Below are 23514 nucleotides of genomic sequence, written 5' to 3' on the forward strand. Positions count from 1 at the left end.
GCCAGGTCCAATGTGGTGAAGTATTGATGCCCCTCAAGCTGATCAATTACGTAATTTATTTCTGGCATCGGATATCGATCGGCAATTGTTTTCTAGTTAAGCTTTCGGTAGTCAACAACCATACGAAATTTTTTTTCTCCCGATGCATCTATTTTTTTCGGGACTATCCACACAGGAGCTGTCCACGCGGAGTGAGACGGTCTTATAATACCGTTATCTAAAAGGGTTTTGATTTGATTATTGACCTCTTGTGTATAGGCCGCTGGGTATGGATATACTTTTTGATGTATTGGTATATCATCGTTAGTATTGATAGCACATTCTACTCTTGTTGAGCATGTTAGTTGTAGTTTCGGCTCGTGGAATACTGAATTGTTTGCATCCAGTATCTTTTTAAGCTTTGCTTGTTCGTTACAATTTAAATGTTCTAATCTAAATATTGGATTTAATGTAGTTTTAGAAGATGAGTAAGAAAAAAGTGGAATATGTAAGACCTGAGAATTTTTTTTAGTATTAAATTGTCTGTTTCTAAATCTATTACAGCATGTAAACATTTAAGAATATCTGTACCAATTATTCCAAAAAAGAAAGAATGAAAAGAATGCAAAAGAAATGTGCAAATTTGATCAATTTTCGGACTAAAAAAGTTAATATCTATCGCTGATGATGTAATAAATTTCCCACTAGCACTTGCAATATTTCTGTCACATAAATCATATGGTTTTCCTATTTTACAAGAATTCGCCAATTTTGGATCTATAAGGCTTACATTGGCTCCTGTATCAATTAGGAAAGGAAATTCTCCAATATTAGTTTTTAATTTAACAAATGGTAAAATAGGTTTTACCATTTGGGATCCCACTCTAAAAAATGGTTCTGATATAAAGAGCCGTCCAAATTGTGATCATGACCCGCTTCGTATTCACTTTGTTGGTGTTGGTAATCACTTTCTAAGCCTGTATTATTTATTTTTCTGTCCGTGTCGTCATGTACAGTATTCGCCTGTCGCTTAAAATCCTTCACTTGTGTAGATGGTACTCTGGGATATGTTTGTTGTGTGAAGCGTCTAGAGTGTGAACCGTTATCGTATCTGATACTACCATCCACTTCCATCGGTGTTGGTGTCTGATAACGATTACTTTTTATCGTGTGTGTTGTATTTGGTACGCTGTGGGATGCTGTGGATGGCACGAAGCTTGTGCTAGCTCTTGGATAGGGCATTGGATTGAAACTACCACGAGGCTTCGGAACCGGTTTTTGGTTGAAATCGGCTTGGCCGCGTGGTTCAAACATTCTAGCGAAACGTAAATCTGTGCTGTAATATTCCTGACACAACTGATAAGCTTTGCTTAAATTTGCTGGAGCAGATGTTTTTAGGATGAAAGACAATGGCTTATCTAATCCCCGTATAAACGAATGCAGTGCTTTTTCGTTGAAAAATTGCGTATGTATTGGTGCATGTTCTCGATACTTTTCATTAGTTTGTACATGTGCAATTATAAGTGCTAAGGTCTCTTTTACTCTCCCATAGTATGCGGTTAAACTTTCACCGTTACTTTTCCGCATGGTAGATAATTCGAAATCTAACGTGAGCAAATCTCTTTTATCCCATCATTCCTAAAAACCCACGCAATTCTTTTATGTTGGAAGGTTCTGGGTATCTGCTTATTGCTTCTATTTTTTTTATAATTCGGTTTAATGCCTTCCGAAGTTATAATATAACCTAAAAATTCGATTTTATCGTGTAGAAATTCTGATTTATCGATCTGTACTTTTAAATTAGCGTTGCTTAATAATTGTAAAATATTGTTTAAATTGTTTAAATGTTCTTCAAAACTTTTACCAAATACAATTACATCGTCCATATACACATAGCATGTTTTGCCAATTTCACTACGAAGTACATCATCGATCACTCTCTGAAAAATTGCTGGGCCATTTTTCAGCCCAAAAGGCATTCGTAAGAACTCGTACTTACCATTATTAATTGAAAATGCAGTTTTTTCAATATCACATGGTCTCATGCGAATTTGGTAAAATCCTGATGCCAGGTCCAATGTGGTGAAGTATTGATGCCCCTCAAGCTGATCAATTACGTAATTTATTTCTGGCATCGGATATCGATCGGCAATTGTTTTCTAGTTAAGCTTTCGGTAGTCAACAACCATACGAAATTTTTTTTCTCCCGATGCATCTATTTTTTTCGGGACTATCCACACAGGAGCTGTCCACGCGGAGTGAGACGGTCTTATAATACCGTTATCTAAAAGGGTTTTGATTTGATTATTGACCTCTTGTGTATAGGCCGCTGGGTATGGATATACTTTTTGATGTATTGGTATATCATCGTTAGTATTGATAGCACATTCTACTCTTGTTGAGCATGTTAGTTGTAGTTTCGGCTCGTGGAATACTGAATTGTTTGCATCCAGTATCTTTTTAAGCTTTGCTTGTTCGTTACAATTTAAATGTTCTAATCTAAATATTGGATTTAATGTAGTTTTAGAAGATGAGTAAGAAAAAAGTGGAATATGTAAGACCTGAGAATTTTTTTTAGTATTAAATTGTCTGTTTCTAAATCTATTACAGCATGTAAACATTTAAGAATATCTGTACCAATTATTCCAAAAAAGAAAGAATGAAAAGAATGCAAAAGAAATGTGCAAATTTGATCAATTTTCGGACTAAAAAAGTTAATATCTATCGCTGATGATGTAATAAATTTCCCACTAGCACTTGCAATATTTCTGTCACATAAATCATATGGTTTTCCTATTTTACAAGAATTCGCCAATTTTGGATCTATAAGGCTTACATTGGCTCCTGTATCAATTAGGAAAGGAAATTCTCCAATATTAGTTTTTAATTTAACAAATGGTAAAATAGGTTTTACCATTTGGGATCCCACTCTAAAAAATGGTTCTGATATAAAGAGCCGTCCAAATTGTGATCATGACCCGCTTCGTATTCACTTTGTTGGTGTTGGTAATCACTTTCTAAGCCTGTATTATTTATTTTTCTGTCCGTGTCGTCATGTACAGTATTCGCCTGTCGCTTAAAATCCTTCACTTGTGTAGATGGTACTCTGGGATATGTTTGTTGTGTGAAGCGTCTAGAGTGTGAACCGTTATCGTATCTGATACTACCATCCACTTCCATCGGTGTTGGTGTCTGATAACGATTACTTTTTATCGTGTGTGTTGTATTCGGTACGCTGTGGGATGCTGTGGATGGCACGAAGCTTGTGCTAGCTCTTGGATAGGGCATTGGATTGAAACTACCACGAGGCTTCGGAACCGGTTTTTGGTTGAAATCGGCTTGGCCGCGTGGTTCAAACATTCTAGCGAAACGTAAATCTGTGCTGTAATATTCCTGACACAACTGATAAGCTTTGCTTAAATTTGCTGGAGCAGATGTTTTTAGGATGAAAGACAATGGCTTATCTAATCCCCGTATAAACGAATGCAGTGCTTTTTCGTTGAAAAATTGCGTATGTATTGGTGCATGTTCTCGATACTTTTCATTAGTTTGTACATGTGCAATTATAAGTGCTAAGGTCTCTTTTACTCTCCCATAGTATGCGGTTAAACTTTCACCGTTACTTTTCCGCATGGTAGATAATTCGAAATCTAACGTGAGCAAATCTCTTTTATCACCGTAATGTAAGAGAAGTACTTCTTTAATTTCTTTCCAATCTGTGGAAATATTATTCGTATTTAATACTTCAGCTGCCTCACCAACAATTTTTCTTCTTATTGTTCTTTGAACTAAAGTACCTAGCAGCTGCGATATTTTGCAACTCACACACAGAGTTAAAATTTCTTCCACATCTGCTATCCAGTTCATTAGCTCTGTATGTCGACCATCGAATTCTCGAAGATCTTTTACAAAATCGGGAACTTTTCCAAGCTCATAAATGTTCGGCACATCTGTCTCCGTAGTCATTTTTACTTCCTACTTACCAAAAAAAATTGTCACAGTATGATGTCTTCGGGGGAAAGCTGGGCAGCTTGCAGAGGATGATCCTTTTTTCCGTTCGGGTACTAGGGGCCTCAGCAATCAATCGGGCAAAATCCACAGTGTCCCAGTTCTCGCTTGGTGCAAATAATTAGTGGCTCCTTCAACCACTCGATGGAAGTGTTTAGCTTCACGTGTAGGATTTTTTTATACTTTATATGCACTTATACTCTTCCCTCACACACATACAACCTATTCGGGCGCCAGTTAATATATTTTCGGATCAAATGATGCGAACGCTTTGAGTTCCAGATTCTAACTGTCTTTATTTCTCCTAGTTTGATTCCTATCAACTCTAATCCTAACCTTATCTTGTATGTATGAGTGTACGGCTTATCTTATATGAATATGGTGCTTGGCTATAGCTATTGGTAAATATAGTGGTGTGTCACATACACATAGGATGGTTAACTCGCGTAACACTACCCTTTTTGAGAATTAAAGATAATTGTCGAAATAATATTCTAAATATCCTAATAGATTCAGGGGCTAGTAAAAACATTTTGCGACCTGGAATATTGAAACAAATCCAGCAATGCGATAATACTTGTATAAAAAACATGTATGGCAATATAAGAGTGATGTCGAAAGGTAAATCCAAACTGCTAGGTCCACACTTGCCACAAATTGAACTTTATGAAGCCAATTTTAATAAATTTTTCGATGGCCTTATTGGCACTGAAACATTTCACTTGATTCAATTTTGAATTATAATGATGAAACAATTACAATAGCAAATCAGACAATAAAGTTTCATAAATATCCTATTAAACACGGATCAAAAGAGTTTAACATCATAAATGCATCCAAAATCGAAACTACTTCATCTATTAAAGATCTACTTAGAATTGATCATTTGAGCATTCAAGAAACAGAAATGTTAATAAGCACTATAATGAAATATGCAAGAATAATTCCTAGGGACAACGAAAAGCTATCCGCAGCAAAATAAGGGAAACATAAAATCAAGAGAGTCGAGAGAATTCTCCGACCCACATTGTCTTGTCGCACTCTACAAATCACTAGTCAGATCCATCTTAGAATACTCCTCAGTAGTTTGGTGCCCATCGTCGTCGTTATGGTCGAATAAGATTGAGTCAGTGCAAAAAAAAATCACTCGTTTGGTCTTACGGTTCACACCCTGGCGTAACGTAGCAGCGAGACCTAGTTTTCATGCCCGGTGTTTAATTTTTGGACTCGAGTCTCTCGCTACTCGTCGCGAAACGGCGCAAATCTTGTTCATGAAAAAAATCATCCTAGGAGAGATAGATTCACCGGACCTTTTAGCTAGAGTTAATTTCCACGTACCTGCTCGTATTTTAAGAAACTTTAGGCCACTAAGAGTTGACCAAACTAGACGTGCATATAGCGATAACTATATAGCAATGAACCTTTGACTGCGATGGTTATCAGATTTAATGCACATTATGACTCTTTTGACTGGAATTCCCCAAGTTAACCTGTTTTTCTTGCTGTGATACTCTGTGTTATTTATTTTGTGCTGATGTTACATTGTACCGTGATGCTTTATGTTATTATAAGTTTAGTTTATAAGATAAGTGATAAGGCCAATGATGGCCAATCACTTAACATTTACAAATAAACAAATAAACAAATAAAATAAACACGAAATGTGACAGGCCTATATACATAAAAACATACAGATACCCGATTGCGCACAAAACAATAGTAAAGGATCAAATCGAAGAAATGTTGCAACCAGTGCTGCAAAATGTCACCATCAATATCACAAAAAAAACTGAGTGAAACAAAAACCTTGTCAGTTAGAAAAACACTTTAGACCCACAAACAGCTGGCACTGGAATTTGAGGCGATTTGGAAGAAGGGAAGGAAGAGTCAGTACGACTTTTAGCGGACATTACCTAAGTTTCTTGTCCAGAAGACCAATTTTACGCTGTTCGATGGTAACGGGAATCCTATGTTAATGGTGATCTCCGAGGGCGGATACACGGACTGTTGTTGGTGGCAGTAGATAGACGCTAGGTGTCAGCATGCCGTGCCCGTTAGAAAATCCGTACCCGTGCGCGGTGTCAATTGCGCCAAAGGTGGATTATGAAAGGTGCTGGAATTTGGTGGTTTTGTCTAGAGTTAGTGCTTTCGGATATGAAAATAATAAAACCAGGATATAAAACAAAAAATATCTACCTTTTCATCCATCTACAAAACATCTTTTTATATTTGCACTATGGAGAAACTAACAAATTACATGCCTCGTATGCTAAGAATATCGCCGATTCGATTAAAATTATTACGCTAACAACACAGTGAATGAGGAGGTGTCGCTGAAGTGAGTTCACATCCGAGGAGCTCTGCTTGATCGTTTTCCAACCGAAATCGAACGCCGACGCAAGTACTGGAAAATTGCCTACTTTATCTTTTTGAGTCGACCGGATTCTTAGGCCGGTTCCTTGGTCAGACGCTTTACTTCATTTTGCCAAAATTCTCGATCGGACCGACCATGTAAAAGGGAATCTCCGTCAGTTGGTCGAGTTTGCCGTTCATGAGCATGGTGTAAACCTTGATAATGTTCTCTTTGTTCACCAGCTTGCCGGCATAGCCCGTGAACACTTCTGTGACCTGAAACGCCTGCAATTCGAAACGCTGGAAACGGCGCATCATGCGCACAGCACATCATATTATGCGCACAGCACATCATATTATGCGCGCATTACAACACAGCGCTTAAAGTACGCGACTGTGCGGAAAGTTTTACATGGACGTGGAAAAAAAATGGAGACCAAACCTCAGGTGCTCAAAGAGCGGACAGGGCTCAAAAACTCAAAGCGCATAGCACGTCAAGAGCACAAAAAGCGCACCGTTCTCGTAGACCAAACTGTGCGAAAAGTGCTAGCACAATGCACTATGTGCAACACTACGAACAGCTCATTCATTGTCAGGATGGAAATTATTTCCTGGAGCGTCCTGTAGTTCTACAGGATCCGCTGCACGCCACGGTAAATGTTATAATGCTCAGCGTCGGTAATGTTTTGGGTTCATTATACGCGATATCGAATCCAGTGGATTCACAGCCAAGTAGATGCTTATCTCGGCGATGGCATGCAACAGCATGGTGACATCAAAGCGAGCAAATGTGGTAGTCAAAACTGGATCGGTCAGAGAATCAGCCGGCACGTCAAATGGCCTGCACCGTCGTAATCGTGGCAATGCACTCCTGTATACATCCAGCGTTGGTTAGTAACCGACAGCGAGCGGGTATCCTTTGAAACCGGCAACACTCGGAGAAAAAGCTACATCACACAGTAGAAGCTGTTGAGACGCAATCTAACTAAGCTGGAAAAACTTCGCTCGAGCTTACTACATGTTGTGTCCGCACAAAACAAACATGAGACGGTGTGTACGGCACAAACAGAATATGTATTTTATCACTATCTTTGGTAATATAATAAATATGGTTATAATATAAACACACGCACGTAAGGCGGGGAGAGGACGGCTGGTCCTGCTCGCGCCGCGATCCTCACTGAGGACGTCACAGGATGACAGCCGTGCTGTCAACAGTGAGCCTTCAGGATGAGGCAGCGGTCTGTCCACAACACTACATTATAAACCATTCCTAAAAATAGCAAATAATAATGTTTATCAATCAATCGAGTGAAAGAAAGAAGCAAAACTTACCATGAATTAAGTATGAGTGCTAAGTATGACACCAGCATCCAACGCTGGTGCATGGCTCCAAAATATGAAGACGTTACTTCGATTCCATTCTACGTGTGGTTTGACTTGCTGATATGTTAAATGGTATGAAACACGAACCGTTTAAAATTTTATCTCCTAGCTTCGAATAACAAACCAAATTGTTAACCGCTTGCTATGCCTCTTGGAATGTAAATATTAAACACACATCAACAACAATCGTTCTCCAAGCCCAGGGTGTATGGAGACCAGGCTGCTCATAGCCTGTTTTTTAATTTCCAAATTTGTACGACACATCTTAATATTAGTGACTTAATAGAATGGCATATTATGGTTGAACCACCGACAAACCGACGTGACACTGGCGTTTCAAAAGTGTCCCACACGAAAGTACTGTCATTTACCAGTGAGGCGATCACTTCTGTCAAAGTAAGCACTGTTCACTGCTGCTTCGATGTGAACAACTTTTCTAAATACAAATTACGAGGAAGTGTGAGGCAAGATTTTGTGAGAATTATTGGATAAAACACCCTGGAAAATCATTTTATAAGTTTCCAAATCAATGTAAAAGATGTGAGAAGTACATAAAACAATACGCATTGGAATTTGCGAAGAAAAACAAAAAGGGGATTTAGCAGTTTCTTCTCTGTGTCAGTGTAGTAAGCGAATCATTATAAAGATGGCGGTAGTGTTTAACGTATTTTCATTTGAAATAAGGAGACAACTTTTGAAGCTCATTTTGTTCGAAGTATCGGTGGTTGAAACCCGTAACCGTTTAAATAGACTTAAAGCGACAACGTTTTTGCGACAATTTCGCTCTCGTTTCTGATGAATTGCATTGATAAATTTGACACCGAGTAGATCAAAGTAGCTCAGTTTACCCAGTCAACCTGCATGGTTTTTGTTAAAAAACAATAAATAAAAGTTGAATTGTGCTCAATTTTATTTTTCTTTTAGTTTGGCATTAATCTGGCTGGTAAACAAACTGGATAATTTGATTCTATTTGGTGCAGTAGAACTATTGCGCGAGGCAAGTAGCTCTGTTTGCAAAATTGGGCTACTTTCTGTCACACTGCTTCTAGACGACCCACAAAATCTTCCGCGACAATTTTTTGCGAGATCTTTGTTCTAAAACAACTTCTCAGTTTTAGAACTAAATCAGAGGCAACCGTGATTGTCGCGGGTTTGTGAATTTTTCACAGAAAGGCAACGCTCGCGGCATCTTTGCATGTGCACTGCTTACAAGAGTTCATACATAAACGTTTGGATCAGCAAAAGTAGTCTGTCAATATATGTAGGATGCGGGATCATTTAACCAGCTAGCAGAACCGACTACTGCTTGTAATCATATGCACATGGTTAATAAAACACCACTCGCCCGCGCCACGTATATTCTAAGTCTATCGCGATAATAAAATACCAAAAAATCACGACAAACTGATTGATCAGGAGTTGGTTATCAAAATATCACCAATCAGATCAGACGTCACAACGACCATGTGCGTCTTACCCCTGATCATCGCACATGTGTACGTGAACCGAAATGAATTTCATTTCAATCACGAGTGCTCGTGATAGAACCAGTGACATTTCGAAATTGATCACAGACAAACAAAGTCACGTCAAAGTGACCGACCAAGAGGTGGTTGCTGCAATGTCACCAATCTGGTCACACGTCACAACAACTATCCCGCAGTGCAAGTGACAGCGATTTGCGAGGGCGCGCGAGGGCTCGCACGCCATACAAGTTCACTGCTCCAGAGCCCTCACATTAAAGAGCTTGCGAGCCTTGGAAGTGTCAAATGAGCGAGACAGCTGTATGTCAAGTGTATGGCTATCTCTTTCTGGCAAGAAAAAAGCTCCAAAATGCAACGGTGTTGGTGGACAAAATTTAAATGGCCAAAAATTTTGACCACACACACTCTCTCTCCCGATGCCTTCCCCTGTCCTCTCTTCCTTCAGGCCCCATCCTCTTATTTCGCTTATGTGCGATAGATCATCAGCTGATACTGGTATATGGTAGGGTTGTAGTTGTATCTTGATTTGGTGATTGGTTCATATAGGGTAAATGTACCAATAGTGGTGCAATTTGTAGTGGTACCGATGTGTTTTAATGGATTTAAAGTGTTAGAAAGGACATTTTCTAAATATTTTAACACATAGCAATTGTAATATGTTTTATCTTCGCAATCACAACCATTTTTACCATGAAATACATCAAATTTTCAAAAAAATTCAAAATTTTTGTGACTGCTTCGTTGTACCTATAATGGTGGTATGGTTCCTATAGTCGTCGTATTGTGTTCCTATAGTGGTGGTAAACAAAAATGCATCAAAAACGGTGTATAATATCAATGAAACTTAGTTTAGAAGCTGTTTTCGTATGAATAGCAAGGATTACTGCCATAATATTGGTTTCTTCCGTAATTTGATCGTAAAAAATGTATAAATTTGATCGATGAAACTATTGACTAAAGTACTGCATCAAACCTGTCGTCAACCTACACCCGGAAGAGTGTGCTTGATTTCAAAGTCAATTTTTCATAATAGCCATATAAGCGAATTTTGGCCTGTTTTTGGTAAATTACCTACATAAAACTCATTTCTGTTGCTTATTTTAGTGAAAACAGTACGACATGTCGAAAATATCCTCGAATAAACAGAAAACGACCTGTTTTTATTGATTTTATTACTATAATCACTATAGGAACATGCCTGATTTGTGTACCTATAATGGCCCTATGGTAAAAAACACTTAAAAATGCATAAATATGGTCAAAAGGCAAATAATTTTAGTAGAACAATAACATTTCATAACAGTTATGTTGAAAAACTAGTAATTGCGTGGTTATGTGGTCATTTAGAACGTTAACAGAAATATGAGTTTCGTTATGAAATCCTAAGGATTTTGGAAAAATGTTGACACATTTCACAAAATAATGGATTTTTCGGTCACTAAGTAACGAAATGGCCCCATTTAACTTTTAAACCCTTTGTAAAAGGCTAAAGAACATTTCACACTAACTTAAATAACTTAATTGCTTTTAATTTGCCGTATGAACCGCATTTTAGAGCAATAGCACCACTATTGGTACTACCACCACTATAGGTACATTTACCCTATATGAAGTGTATTTGGTTTTACCTGTGACCTTGACGATGCGAAAGCCGGTCAATTCTGGTGTTGAAGCAATATTTGTGCTATGCTGGTGGTTTCCGTTCCGTGCCGTTTCTGATGTGGCCATTTGATCGCCATGAGGATCAACGGTTATGAAGCCAATTTCAAACGAGCGAAAGTGAAGGAATAATTCCGTACCGGAAATTTGATTTTTTAACACGTGTGATTCTCCAATGTTGATCTCAACCCGATGTATGCTGGTTTTAACGGCCATATGAGATAATATACTCATGTGTTAAAAAATGTCGAAATTATTTTCTTTCCTGATTTTCCCGAAAATTGACCCACAATTCAATACGATTTGACTATTTTAATTGATTCCTCATACAACGCATGGAGAGAGGTAAACTGGCTTCGCCAATTCATTCATCTCCGCTCCCAACCATTCATCACCCGAACCACCCATAATCTCAACATTCCATCCACATGCAACGACATTTCCCTCTTCTTTAACAGCAAAGGTCTCAACCGAAGCTTCTACAGACTGCTGCTTTCCATTTTCCTGTTTCTTCTTCTTATATTTGCCGTATCCATCTACCTGGTCATGCCAGCCAATGCAAGCTTTAGCGTCTTTTTTTAGTACCACACACCCGGCTGGCCAGTCCTTACTACGAGGGGACCGTCTATATGAGGCTTAAACCTATGACGGGCATGATATTATCATCCTTTATGTATCCAGTAGCGGATCTAACGGTAGGCGGACTAGGCGGTCGCCTGGGGCCCCGCCGATTAAGGGGCCCCGTAGATCGCCATTCTATAGTATGCCGTATGGACAGAGTACCAGCGACAAGGGCCCCCGGAAGGATGGACGTTGGGGCCGTGAGGCTGTCGAATCAATTTTAGAGCCTGTGACTGATGATCGTAGGGCCCCCCGACGGCGTTCAAACTCTCAACAGCCAGTTTAATGCCACTAACACCCCCCCCCCCCCCCCATCCTCCCGGACCACCATTTAACATTTACAGGGGGCCTCAACTCGTCTTACCGCCAAGGGCCCCCGATACCCTAAATCCACCACTGTATGTATCCTGACCACTCTGACCACTCTCGGTTCCGTGTCAAGATCCTCATTGAGAACATCACACGCTGACAGCGCCTTTTTCAACGGTGAGCCCTCAGGATCGGGCCGTGATCTGTGCACATCCATTTGAACGTGTCACCAACTGATAATAAAACATTAGAAACAGACTCTCTCACCCCCAGGTACCCATTTTCTACCATCTGTTACACATTCTGCGACACACCGTTTTGTCTTTGCGAACGACTATGGGCTGGATCGTTCAGTACCAGGGGTATGACATGGCCTACCCATCGCGGACAGGCGAGTATGGTGCGCTACAAGCTACCAGATCCACCAGGTTAATCCAATGATAGACTAGCCGCATCCTTGCTGTTGGGGTTTGTAAAACACAAGACGAGGCAAAGCGACATGCGCAATCGAAAAGCAGTCCGCAAAGAATCCAGATAAAATAAACTAGTGAACGTGCATACAAACCTTCTAACAAACTAAATATATGTCATCATCTTTATTCCCCCTTTAAAAATGCGTAGTGTTTTATGATAATATAAACTAAATTTATTTATCTTAAATGTTGTGCAAAACCCACACATACGAGTGGATGCCCGAAGCAGTCGCATAAATGTAAGTTTGGTTTAAGCGTCTAGCAGGGAAATATTCTAAACTAGAGAGGGATTTAGTAGCAATTTAACTTGCGAGCGGGGGGTGGGTTCCTTTTTTGGGGCCCCTCAAGACCACGGGGCCCGACACGGCCGCTTAATTTGCTTAGCACTTATTCCGCCCCTTGACACACACGCGATTGTCAAAACACTTAACTTAAAATTAGGCATATCGATGTATGCCTTAAAGCGTACTTAAGTCTAATCTTAACTCGTTAACATCATCACAATAATACTATTAACGTGATGTCGTATAGATGTGCGAAAGTGGGTTATTGTTACCAATTTGTTTGCCGCTGGAGATGAGTGTTTGTCGCCTTTCCGGGGTTATTCGGTGGCATGTTGGTGCTGCCAGCGAGCGGCCGTCGATGAAATCGATACACCTGAGAGAATATAAAACATTTGTTTTAGAGGGAAGATAAAACAACAGATCTAGATGTAGCGATAGTGCATCTAGAAGGAACTTACTTGTGGGATTTTTTCTCCTGCCAGGAAATTTGGCCGCTATCAGTAGTGAGGTCGGTCCTGTTGCTGCTGCAGCTATTGTGAGGCAGAGGACAATGAGGTTCCAAAGGGTTGAATCCCTGCCACGAACGTTATGAACGAGCACGCTCGACACCGTCTGACGGTCCAATCGGGGCACCCGGTGCCGGCTGGGCCTCTAGCGTGTTGTGCTGGTAGAGCCCAACTCTTCGCCGTACAGCTTCCGGAGGATGTTCTTAAATGGTTCCTCGTAAGCCCACGTTCCAGGATAGAGGAAAATTGGCTGCAAAAAAGGAATAAACACCATGATTAGCATCCTAATCCCTACCTTCGCCAAACAATCTTCTTCTTCTTTCGTGGTCCGCTTGCATACCGAACATACCGAATCATATACAATGCAACGCACAGTCGCAAACACCTGCGGCAGGCCCATATCGTTTCTGCATTATATCTGCAAGTTAAAACATTCCATATTCTATTAAAATGAGCCGATGTTTCTTTATCATGATAATCGCTGGATAACACTTACCCGCTGTCTTGTGCTGTGTTGTTCACCACACCACTTTCCTACCCCGGTACATGCACGTACTGCTTCCGACGGAGCCAGTACGCATTGGGCAAGACTTCTACCACTTACTTTTGCTAAAATGGCACTTACTTATGTAAAATTAAGAACTTAATTATTTAAAAAAACTTACCAAAATTGATCAGCCAACAACATTGTTTACATTGTTTATTGTTTTTTTTACACACACAACCTGACTTCTACAGTGACAGCAGCCGCATAGCACCAACACAACGAAAGGTGTCAGGCGAGACATCAGACGATCTTAGGCGAGGGGTAGGAAGGAGATCGGTAATGAGGGACGTGAAAGCTCAGCTCGACAGAATCGCTATAGGAGGAAGCGAGGCAACTAGACTAGACTAGAGAAATTAGAGCGAGAGGTACCTCACCAACCCTAGTATTGTTTGCCGGGATGTCTTGGGGATCTTGCGTCTGATCATCGCACTTGTGTACGTGAGCTGATTTGAGGTTCGTTTCAGTCATGAGCGTTGGTGACTGAAACAGTGATATTTGGCAGCACTGTACACAGCCAGCAATAGTCATGATTATGCTTATGCGGGCTTAATAAGCTTAATGCTAAGCTTGTCAGTCAGAGTATCGCGTTGGACTCAAGAATTCACATGTCGTGTTCAGCATGTCATGACGCACTTTTATTGACTATCAACAATGAGCATCAAGCTACCACGGATATGTTCATTGTTTTCGCTGGTGAAAATTTAGTGATACTCATGACATTTTGCAGCACTGGTTGCAACACGGTATAATTACTCATTCAAAATCCCCATGGAATGCCCCCATATGGGTAGTCCCAAAAAAGAAAGACGCATCTGGAAAAGAAAGTTTTTGTATAGTTATCGATTACAGGAAACTTGGATAAAACCGAGTACTTTTCCACATTGGACGTGAAGAGCGCTTTCCACCAAATTGAGATGGATTCCGAATCCAGGGAAAAAACTGCATTCAGTACCGAGTTCAGACATTATGAATTCTTACGCATGCCGTTTGGACTCAAAACTGCTCCTTCGACATTTCAAAAAGCAATGAATTCTATCTTATCGGATTTAATTGGTCAAAAATGTTACGTCTATCTCGATGACGTTATTGTGTTTGGTACCGACTTAAAATAAACCATGTCTCTAACCTTAGCGAGGTACTTAACGATTAGGAAAGGCAAATTTAAAAGTTAAAATTGATAAATGCGAGTTTCTAAAACGTGAATGTGAATTCCTTGGCCACATCATAACGAAAGATGGCATTAAACCAAATCCGGACAAAATAAAGGAAATATTAAATTGGATTTTGCCGATCAACGAAAAACAAATAAAACAATACTTAGGATTATTAGGGTACTTATAAATTACTTAGGATAACTACTTAAATTTATAAAAGATTTCGCTAGGATAACTAGGCCTGTGACAAAGTATTTAAAACAAAATGTTTCAGTAAACACAACAGATCCCGAATACATAGAGGCGTTCGAAAAATCTAAAACTATTCTTACAATGGATCCCATACTTGTGTGCCCGGATTTTAAAAAACCATAAACGCTAACCACAGATGCGTCTAACTATGCTAAAGGTGCAGTCCTATTTCAAACTTTACATCCCAAAAAACAGAGGCCATTACTTTGCCTGCGGACTTTTGAGTCTTTCCACGCTTCGGAGCCGGTTCACCGGTCGCTGTCCACTGAGCCGACTGTCGATTGGACTCAGGAGTGTAGTGATGGAGCCATGTTTCACCCATTGTCACAGATCGACGCAAAAACTCGGGTGTATTACGAGTTAACAGCTGCAGACACCGCTCAGAATCATCAACACGTTGGTGTTTTTGTGAGCTCGCGCGGCACCCATTTTGCACAGAACTTCCGCATATCCAAATATTGATGAATGATATGACCAACACGTTCCTTTGATATCTTTAAGGCCTCTGCTATCTCGATCAACTTCATTTTACGGTCATTCAAAATCATTTTGTGGATTTTTAAAAAAAATAAAAAAATAAAAAATAAAAAAATAATTAAAAATTTTGACACGAATCATTTGAAGGTTGGTACTATAAAAAAATAATATGCATTTAATACTAGCGACGCCATCTATGTGTCAGACCGGGGACTTATCAGCCAACCTGTTACTATGATTGTGAAACCCCTTTTCACAATCATAGTAGAATTATTATTGCTAAAGAATCAGGCCGTCCTTAGGAGAAATAAAAAAAAATACTAAAGAATCCTTTAGTACTGCCGAAATCTTGGCATTTCTAGAAAAATACCACAACGGAAAACAGAGCGCAATCCATGCTAAAGAAACCCTATTTCAAACTATACAAAATGCATGTAGGACATGTTCGTTCGATACGCCCTCCCATTTCGTAATTACGCCCACTATAGTTGATAGATGAAAAGCAAAATACACTCATCAAACAAGAACACGAACGAGCACATAGAGGAATACAAGAAATAGGAAACCAACTCAAAAGAGCATATTACTTCCCGAATATGAACACTAAAATACGGAAATTTATAAACGCATGTAAAATTTGCGCCAAATATTAATGCGATAGGAAGCCTTACAACATCGAAATTTCTCCAAGACCGATTACACAAAAGCCGTTCTTACGTGTTCATATGGATATCTTTGGAATGGATAAGCATTATTTCTTATCACTAGTTTGTTCGTTCTCTAAACACCTTCAATTGGTGAAAATAGATTCTAGGAATACAATCGACATTCAATCAGGTCTCACCCAAAACATCTCTACATTCGAAATCCCTAAAAAATTGTGTGTGATCATGAATGTTCCTTTAGGAGCCTGCAACTACGAGGGTTTTTGGCTAACCTAGTTATCGAATTTCAAGTTGGCTAACCTAGTTATCGAAATATTCAATACCAACAAACACAAGTTCCCCCAGCTCAGTACACAAGAAATCATGAAAATAACAGTATCACTTTACAATGGGGTCCTTTCCGTTTGAAGCTCGTAGGCTGAAATTTCAGCCTGTCAGCTGTTTGCATTGTATAGCAGTTTCTAGCAGCTACGTAATTGAGTATAATATACAGGTGGGCTTATCCCAAGGTGTATGAATTTAGAAGACTGATTTTTATCGCTTCTGCTTCTGAATGAAGATTTTAAGAGTGTTTTGTGTATTTGTAAAGCCTCCAGAAAGCTTGTTTGAACAAAAGTTTTCACCCATCCTGCCAAAAAGTGATATTCAAATTTGGTTATAAAAAACATGCTATGTGACCACCTGGATTACATACACTTTGATTCCAGATTCGATCGCCTGATTTCTTTAATGCACCTTGGGATAAATGTAAACAAACCTGTGTTTTCGAGCAGGTACTCGAATCTAATTCTAGCTTTGAGGCTAGAATAATCTAGACTGAAAATTGCAGGCTAGCTTTTTGTGTGGTTTTGTATGGAGTGTTTACATGATTTCAGCCTCCAACTGTCAAACTCCATACAAAAAACTAACTAGAATCGTGAAGGCCCCCAATAACAGAAAAACCCCATATTGTGTGAAATGTGTTAACATTTTCCCAAATCCTTAGGATATCATAACGAAACTCATATTTTTGTCAACGCTTTAAATGACAACATAACAACGCAATTTTTATTGTTTTATCAATTCCTAGATGAAATGTTTATGATTTTCTAAAATCCATTACCATTTGACCATATTTTCGCATTTTTATAAGTTTTTTGCCATAGTGCCATTATAGGTACACAAAATAGGGATGTTCCTTGTTACTTCGGTAACAATTTCTTTCCGGGTGTTTGAAATAAGAAAATGATCTTTGACGTTTTGATGCAAATTCTATATTTTTAACTTGTCCGGTCACACTCGCTTTTGCTACTGCCAATAGTTTCGCGCCGTTTCCTGTCTATGCCCTTATGCTCGACCTTTATGGGGTGTATGACCGGAGGCTGGATCGTGTCTCTTCATCTCTTTCGCAATGTATATGTTTGCCTCTTTCAATTGATAACAACCTTTACGCCACCTAGCGGCACCTTTTCTAACTTGTTTATCTACATATCTCGGTCGCTAGGTGACAGCAGTTGTGTTGTTTACCTTTTTCACGCAGCCAACACAGTCAACACAAAAAACGTGCTAACATACCCCACCCCGTCAATCCTAAGTTGCGCAGGATTTACTTAAAATACTGGCACGTTTCTATTTGATGCTTCTTCTAAGCGTTAAAGTGTGTATGGACAATATATGATGTAGGGGTGAACTCAGTGCAGTGCTAATATAAATGTTCATAATTCCGGTGCTAATATTTCTGTTTCTATAGAGGCAAGTTTTACCACTGCTCGTTTCAATCAAGGTGTTATAAATGACAAGGTGAAGTTGTTCAGAGCAAAATGACATTTCTCGACTTGACATTTCTCTTCCGTGGGCTCCGGTATAAAAATCGGGGAGGGCTGGTGCGGGGTCATGAAATTTGTATGCAGAGAGTGACAGATGTCCCCCACAATGTCGCCCAGCAAAAGCGATAAAAATCAACCTTCTAAATACATTATCCTTGGTTTCAATAGTTTTCCAGACGCTGTCCTTACTACTGCTTGTCTCACTCGTCCGTCTCGCTCAGTTATTGTTTCTTCTACAATTGCTCTCACCCAATCCTTTCGACTTCCTTCCGTAATAAATACCAAGTTTCCGACCCTGATTGGTATGTTGTCATCTCGCCACTTTTTCCTAAGATTGAGGTTAGGAAAATATTCCATCAACCATCTGTCCCACATTTCGCTAGATAGTTTCCGGCTTCTTTTGTAGCTGTTTTGGAGTGTATCAGCCAGATCTGAGCATGTTGCTAATGTTGATTTGGAGCCGGACGAATCTCCTCTTCTAATGTGAAATAATCACGGAGCAGCATCCCCCAGGACAATCGCATGGCAATCGGATTGAACGCGCAACATTTTCCATACAATCCGCAGTGTTGCGTTTTCTTCATGCCAACTTTGCCTGTATTTTCAATGAGCCAAACGATTTTACCCCTCCTACACGCGATGTACAGTCTTTCCCCGAGTTACGCGACACTCGAGTTACGCGAATTCGAGTTACGCGAATTTTTATTTTTGACAGTTCAGATGTCAAATCAGTACAATTTTCTCCATCAATTGTCAAATGAAAAATATTTACCGATAAATAACCAAATTTTCTACACCAATTGCATCGAATAAGTATTAAATTACATAAATGAACTAAATTCAATCAAAAACTATGATAAATAAAGTATATTTTTGCTGTAACATGTGATATTCGACTTACGCGGAAATCCGAGTTACGCGAATGTCTCCGGAACGCATTATTCGCGTAACTCGGGGAAAGACTGTATCCTAACCGTAGCAATAGACGATGCGCAATCTCAGATTGCGCATATATTTATCTGTCAAACGGGTCGATTTGATATATTTATCTGTCAAAAAATATATATATATCTCGGACATATAATCTTGAAAATTTATGCGCTATCTTGGCGCAATCTAAAAATGTATGGAAATGACGTTTATAGCTCAGGGTTGGCTACGCGAAATGACTTATGTTTTGATAAAACGAATATATGCGCAATCTGAGATTGCGCATCGTCTATTGCTACGGTAAAGCACGCTTGTCGCGGCAACGTTCACCACATACACACACACATCTCCACACTCAGGGTACGACATCTTCCCTGTTGCTGTTCTGGACTCAGACAAAATTTGTGTTTCTACACTTATTGTTCAAAAAAGTAGTAGCTCTTAGGATCTGAATTTACAAACAAATATCAAAATGTTATGTTCTGCTAATGATATTGCTCTAAATTTAAATGCACTACATTAAGTTTTTACATATCTTTCGTCAAAGTTCGTCAGAGTATGAAAATGTCGATACAATTTGTCATGAATAACTTAAATTTCAAGATTTTCGCGCATAAAATTATGACGCGCGCTGTGTGTGCGGCGGCGTAAGTCGCTACTCGTATAGCCGTCTCGCTTCTTCTTGTGTGTGCTTTACCGTTGCTGACCGCTTCAAGAACATTGCTGCTCACACACACGTCAGTCTGTGGCAAACAATTGGAGGGGGAGGATGTGTCGGTTTGCTCCAGAAATCGTGTGTGATTTTGGTGTTCTGGATTTGGTTCAATCCCTGTTTGTTTTGGTGAAATTGAAAAGGTAAGACTCATAGACCGATGCAAAAGTGTGAGAGTAAAGTGATGTTGATGGTGACTGATGCTTTTCTTTGTTTCTTTTCCTGCTTTCATCCACTGATGGTGTCGAGCATCGCCGAGGATGTGATCGAATGCGGAATATTCGAAACGAGGAGATTCATTCCGGATTTTGTTTGCAATAAGGTAAGTTATGATAACACACAAAGCATACGAAAAAAGAGTGAGTAATCTTATTCTTAACTTTCATTTCTTCAACAGCGCTGAACTAATCCTCCAGCTTACAGGACGGCAAAGGTACACGCACAAACGTGCACACATCAGCCTTCTCGGAGAACGAGAACACGGGAGGGGGAGACCGGCAACGTATAGAACCTTTACGCTCCCTCATGCGTTCGTGCGTGCGTGCGCGCGCGCGTCTATGTGTGTGTATGTGTGTGCATGCCTGCGTGCGTGGCTGTGTGTGTTTTTGCCGCTTCGCATAACGAGATCCTACGGGGATCACCTTGCGAAAAACACCAAGAGAGGGGGAGGGGTAGGTGTGTGTATGTGTGTGTGTGCTTGCATGCGTGCGTGGCTGTGTATGTGTGTGTATGTGTGCTTGCATGCGTGCATGGCTGTGTATGTGTGTGTATGTGTGCTTGCATACGTGCATGGCTGTGTATGTGTGTGTATGTGTGCTTGCATGCGTGCGTGGCTGTGTATGTGTGTGTATGTGTGCTTTTGCTGTTTGGCGATCTCCTACGGAATCACCAAGGGGAGGAGGAGGTGTTAGTGTGTGTGTGTGTGTATGTTTTTTTTTTTCTTTGCCGATTCGCACTCTCTCGCGGATCTAGTTGTGTGCGTTAGTTTTTTTTTTAGTTTCTTCGAAAAATACCTGGGGGAGGATGTGTGTATGAAAGAATGTACTTCAGAAAAGAAAGTGAAAAATAAAAAACGAATATGAAATATGTTAAACGAAGTTTTAAGTGTGTCTGAACTCATTGCAATCCGAAAGAAAGCGAGGGGGGCTCTTAAAATGTAGTACACATGTATGCAACATGTATCGTGTCGCCGCGACGGTGTATCTCGCTCAATCCGTTAAGCCTGAAAAGTGCTTCTATCGGATCGTCTAATCGGGCGCCATTTAATCAATCCGTTAGCGAAAAGTCGCATGGATTTTGGTACCGGGGATGTTCAGGTCTCCGTCGCTGTCTTCAGTGTCGCGTTGCACCGCATTGCCGGGTTGCACCGGACCAATATGCTGCATCAAGACGCCGCTCGTCGTGTTGTTGTACGGTCCTTACACAGCCCATCCAAGAGGGCTCCTCACAGCGACCGGCTCGCCTGCCTGCCCCGTCCGGGTCTCCAGTGGTGTAAGCAGCTCCATGTGTTGCAGCCCGATTAATAACTTTGGCTCAGCTTTCAGAAACGACTGGATCGGCAATTTCTGAAAGTGAGAAAAGTTATTTATTAGGATTTTGCGGTTTAGTTCTTGCTTCGGCAGACTTAGCTTTTCGACCGTACGAGCGCCGGAAAGCTCGTAACGTCTATCGTCGCCTCGCGCCGAAATCTGCACGTCTACTCGTTGTGATGCATTTTCCTTTCTCGTCACATCGGCTGTCCAGCTTAGTTCCAAGGGCTCTGGTCTTCCGCTTACGCCAAGGGTGTTGGCCAGGCTGGTTTCCATCAAGGTTAAGGATGAACCTTCATCCAGGAAAGCCAGAGTTTCTACACTTTTCGGTCCATAGTGCACTACGACTGGTACGATTCGGAACAGCACACCAGCCTTTGTCGTACCGTTATGGGCTAGTACCTCTGCACAACGTGTCGCTGACGGCAAATGCAGCAATGCGTTATGGCGAGCTTCGCACCCGTTTATCTCGCATCGGAATCGCGATAAGCAACGTCGTAGGCCATGTTGGTTAAGGCACAGCTTGCATAATCCATGCCGATCTACTACATCCAAACGGTTCTGCACATTCATTTGTCGGAACTCTTGACAGTTCCTCACTCGATGACCTGTATCACCACACGCAGGACATTTCCGCTCTTGCCAGGTGTAACGTCGTGGTTGTGCTAGGGTTCCCCTTTCAAGAGTATCAGTGTGATGGTGTGTTCGATAGCGAGGAGGAGGAGGGTTTGTGGGTTGTTGTGGAATATAATTGCACACTTCGCAGGCATGCTCCATCAATTCATTCATGAACTCACCAAATTGTTGCAAGCTGATATGTGGAAGACCACATTTATATCTCGACCACTCCAGTCTCCTTGGTGCTGGGAGTTTCTCTACTAGTTCTCCTAGTATTGCTGGGTTCTGTAGGTGGTCTTCTAAGTCTGCTGCTACTAGGTGGTCGCAGAAATGTTGCACTGCTAACCCGTATTTAATCAGCGACTCTAGGTTTTCTGGTTTGGGCGCTTCGGTTTGTCGTGCCTTGTCGATTAACTCTTGTACGATTATGGCAGGACGTCCATAGAGTCGTTTCAACACTTTGATGATGTCTGGGACTGCGTTTGGCGTCGTGAGTTTTGATTGCACTGCCTCTCTAGCTGCACCATGAAGGCACTCTTCTAAGCGCAACAAATTTTCTCTATTAGAGAATCCGCAGGCTTCATTGGACTCGTTGTAGCAGCTTATGGACACGGCCCATTCTTTAGGAGAACCACTAAATTTTGGCAGCTGTTTTGGGTAGTGGTTCCTCGCAGTTATTTGGCTGGGGGTCAAGCCGTTTCTTTCCACCATCGCGTTTTCCAGATTATTTTCAGCCATTCGTCTTTTCGTTACTGGTGACGCTTCAGTTTGCGGATGAGTCTGCACTTGAGCAGGTTTAGCCAAAGCCTGATTTTGATCTCTTACCCAAATTTTTGCTCTTACACTTTTGCCACTTATGATGGAACATTCCGAGCCTTCGATGTCGAGCTGCTCCTCGAGTTGCATCCTGAACTCCTCCTGCTCGAGCTCCATTTTGGCCATCTTTAGCTCGAACTCCTTCTCGGCCATTTTCTTCTCAAGTTCCTGTTTCTTGGCCAGGCGCTCTAAGGCGTTTCGCACAGATAGTTGAGAAGACGCTGAGCCGCCCCGTCGTGTGCTTGGTGCTTTAGATTTGGCCGTTTGGGGTGGACTTGGCTTATCCTGCACTACGGTTCGCTCCGAACTGCCACCCTCGCTATCAGCTGCTCCCTGCTTCTCTACATTCTGGCAGCTTTCAGCGGGCTTGTTGTCCTTTGCACTAACTTCCTCACGTAGCGTCGGTTTGGCCTCGCTTTTCCCGATCACAGGCACTTTCTTCACACACCGAACACAGAACCACTTTCTTTTCGCTACGTTTGCGGTGACGCCAGCACACCCGTAGTGGTACCACTTCGCGCAACCATCGCACAGCACCATATCGTCCACGGTGTTCGCCTTATCGCAGGCACCACAATCGAAGCGATTTTCTTCACTCTGCATTTTTATGCCGTAAATTTATAACTCGCGAAAATACAAGTGTGTAAGTTAAAAACTTTGTTACTTCGGTAACAATTTCTTTCCGGGTGTTTGAAATAAGAAAATGATCTTTGACGTTTTGATGCAAATTATATATTTTTAACTTGTCCGGTCACACTCGCTTTTGCTACTGCCAATAGTTTCGCGCCGTTTCCTGTCTATGCCCTTATGCTCGACCTTTATGGGGTGTATGACCGGAGGCTGGATCGTGTCTCTTCATCTCTTTCGCAATGTATATGTTTGCCTCTTTCAATTGATAACAACCTTTACGCCACCTAGCGGCACCTTTTCTAACTTGTTTATCTACAT

The 23514-nt window shown here is 40.9% G+C and overlaps 1 protein-coding gene and 1 long non-coding RNA gene across 8 annotated transcripts in view; one reads left to right on the forward strand and one right to left on the reverse strand.

The window, feature by feature from the left end:
- The window catches only part of LOC1268907 (chitooligosaccharidolytic beta-N-acetylglucosaminidase), a 66079-nt gene that overhangs the window by 18994 nt on the left and 23571 nt on the right, over positions 1-23514 (forward strand). The window lies entirely within an intron of this gene.
- LOC133392135 (uncharacterized) lies at positions 11910-14025 on the reverse strand. Of its 2 annotated transcripts, XR_009765473.1 has the most exons (5): positions 13727-14025; positions 13558-13670; positions 13402-13479; positions 13014-13311; positions 11910-12928 (listed from the first exon to the last, which is right to left on the reverse strand). It is a non-coding gene; the product is annotated as an uncharacterized LOC133392135 (long non-coding RNA). The 2 variants fall into 2 exon arrangements; XR_009765474.1 differs by lacking the exon at positions 13558-13670.

The sequence above is a fragment of the Anopheles gambiae genome, chromosome 2 (genome assembly GCF_943734735.2).
Source record: "Anopheles gambiae chromosome 2, idAnoGambNW_F1_1, whole genome shotgun sequence".
Taxonomy (NCBI): Eukaryota; Metazoa; Arthropoda; class Insecta; order Diptera; family Culicidae; genus Anopheles; species Anopheles gambiae.